Consider the following 3,488-nt stretch of genomic DNA (forward strand, 5'->3'; position numbering starts at 1 on the left):
AGCGTTATGTAAGCTAAGGTTTGATATAAAGATAAAGCCTTAGGTTATGACACTGAGAAAATAATCTACTCAAAACACAAACGAAATGAACTTTCAAAGAAAGTCGAACGATGTTTCAGAAGGCAATGACTGCAATAAACACAGCAAATGAAAAAAAGAAAAGAAAAAGCACTTTAAAAACAACGATCGTTGGGGGCAGACGGTGTGCTGGACAGGTCCCATAATTTTATTTTTTTTGGAGTGAGTTAGTAAAGGAGGAAATGCTATCTACTTCGTCCATTCAATTGTGAAGGAAATTTTGAATTTTGCCCGGGTGGCGGCCGAAGCCTACTCTTATCGATTTTAGACCACCAAGGGATCTTTAACGTGCGTAACTTGCACACGGGCCCTCCGAGATTTTTCGCCCTTGTTCGAGAAGGTTAGGTGTAGATCTTTCCTACCAGAAGATCAGAGGTGTGCCTGAAAGACAGCAGTAAGAAGAAGCGAAGGAGTAGCAGTAGAAAGGCTGCAGAAAGAATCAGGAGCCCAGAGGAAGGAGCAAAGGTGGTGAGGGGGTGGGGGCAGAAAGAGGAGACGAAAGCAGACGACAGAACATTGCTAGAGAGCAGGAAATGAGGTGAAAGGAGACACATTTAGAGAAAAAAAAATTTCCGTCGCTACCCAGATTCGAACCCGGGACCTTTTAAATGAGAGGCCAACACCTTAACCTCTAGGCCACGAGAGCCCTCATTACCTCCTTCGAGTGACAACATAGTGTGGTCCTCCAGCAACAGACAATCAAGTTCACAACAAACAAGAATTATTTTGTCATGAAATCCACAGATATGATGTCGTGTATAGAACCGGTCTTCATGATTCAGATCTCTGAGAAATCCCTCATATTAAACTATTATGATATTTTAATATTATATGGGGCAGGGTGGTGAAATCAAGCGCTCGTCAAAATAATCAAATTGGAGTTGGTGGCATTTTCCCGCCAGCTATTTTTTAAAATTAGATTTTTTTTTTTAATTTGTCCTTTTTCTGGACACCATCCTCTTTGTCCACTCAAGAACACATCTCTGTGTGGCTTTTACTATTAAAAAAAACAACCCAAACATTTAAAAAGACACAACAAATGTAAATTTTCAGTGACTACGGGCTCTCAAGTTATGGAAATAACTAAACTTTGGCAGCCATTTTCTCCCTAATTTAACCTCTGAAACAAGGTGACCCCCCCCACCCCTCCTTCAATTGCGGATATCTTCATTTTCATTCAAGATGAATGGGCATTTTTTTCATGGAAGGCAAGACAAATGAACAAGCTTTCAGATGATGCCCATAAATGAACGAGCGCCTGATTCCACCACATCGAGACACATAATGTATCCACGACAACATCCTCAAATAAAGGAATCTGTAAATGGCCTAAGCTGCAACTTTCATTGGCTCAAAATACAACGTATAAATTGCATTAAGTGATATTGATAAAGATACGCTGTCTTCCACCTCCTCCGCACACACACACACACACACACACACACACACACACACACACACACACACACAAACACACACACAATAAAAGAAAAGAATATTATCCTGAAAAAAAAATTAACAAAAATTCCAAACAAAAAATTCCAAACAAATGAACTCGAATTTAGGGAACCATAAAGAAATTGTTCACACGACACACTACTTATGTTCAGTCCCCGCCTACTTATGTTCAGTCCCCGCCTACTTATGATCAGTCCCCGCCTACTTATGATCAGTCCCCGCCTACTTATGATCAGTCCCCGCCTACTTATGTTCAGTCCCCGCCTACTTATGTTCAGTCCCCGCCTACTTATGATCAGTCCCCGCCTACTTATGTTCAGTCCCCGCCTACTTATGTTCAGTCCCCGCCTACTTATGATCAGTCCCCGCCTACTTATGATCAGTCCCCGCCTACTTATGATCAGTCCCCGCCTACTTATGATCAGCCCCCGCCTACTTATGATCAGTCCCCGCCTACTTATGATCAGTCCCCGCCTACTTATGATCAGTCCCCGCGGTTTTGTGATTTTAAAAAATATGAAATTACGCAAACTGAGCCCAGAAATGTGAAATTGTGCGATTCTGTTAATTTTAACAAAGAATTATAAAGGAAAATAATCAGAAATTATGCACAAACAAAAGTAAATCAAATTGTGCTAAATTATGCGGGGTGCATAAAATCCCGGGGACAGACTTATCATGCCGAGGCCAACGGTTTCCCATCCGTGTCCCATACACAACAGAATCGTTGTGGGAAGCTGCTATACACACTGCCGTACACTATCTTCGGCCATAGTCCGTTCACTCACTCGTCCCGACAAGTTGGAAGCAAGATTCCAATTTCTCAGCAACCTTTCTTTCGATTTTAACCAATGAGAGGCATCGTGCGTGGTGAAATCAGGCGCTCGTTTAAACAATGAAATCCAAGAAACCAACATTTTTCTGGGCGTTGGGTAATTATTTTTTTTAATGGCTCAGCACCTTTTACGTCCTCTAGTTTAAAAACTCATTTCTGCGTGCGCGTTACAGAAAATGTTGATTAAAACCACTAAAGAAAACGTACATTTCCTGTTTCCAAGGACGCTCAAGCTTTGGAAGTCACCAAAGTTTGGCAGCCATTTTCTCACTAATTTTACCTCTCACGCCAGGCAACTCCCACCTCCTTCTGTCTCAAATATCTCGACTTCTATTCAAGACAGATGAGTACTGTTTTCGCCAAAATACAAGACAAATGAAAACGCTTTAAGATAATATTAATTACTCTGTGTGCCCTAAAACTCACTGACGAGCGCCCGATTCCACCGCGTCATGACACATATTTCGAGTTTCAGGCTTATGTAGGCCAACACCCCGGGCGTTACAAAAACGCACCTCACGTACTAAATTAGCGGCATGGCATCTATATAGTTGACTAATCATTCCTCTTTCTCAATAAGACAGCACATTAAGTGTGTTTAGTTCACAGAAGCGAAATTTATGAGAAACAAATAAATCTAAATCCAGCTGCACGCTTGTAATAAGAGCTGAGAAAACAACCCATAGTACGGTGCAGTGAGTAACCATGTACAAAGAATTAACGGTGCGTGCACGTGAACTTTGCGCTCACGAATGTCACGTCCAGTGGAGGGGTTGTTTTTTTTCAAAGAAAAGGCAAGGCAGTTAGGCAGCAAAATGGTCACTTGTAAGGACAAGCGGCTAACCCAGATTTCGGGGGTTTCCAGAAATCTTGACCAACACGAAAAGTGGGCATTGCCCTACCTATAGAAGAAGTTTGGTTTCATAGGTGTGTATATTTGTTTGTTATAAAGAAAACTCTCCTTGTTTTTTAAAGAAATGGAACACGGGGCAAAAACCTTACCTTTGATTTTCTTAAAACAGCATTTTTTTTTCGATAGCCCCCTTGTGCTTAAAAGCGACCAAAGTAGATCTGTCTAAATCTGTGGAAGGCTGCCGTTCAATTGTTTTAGCCCCCC

This window comes from Aplysia californica, unplaced genomic scaffold (assembly GCF_000002075.1).
Source record: "Aplysia californica isolate F4 #8 unplaced genomic scaffold, AplCal3.0 scaffold00938, whole genome shotgun sequence".
NCBI lineage: Eukaryota > Metazoa > Mollusca > Gastropoda > Aplysiida > Aplysiidae > Aplysia > Aplysia californica.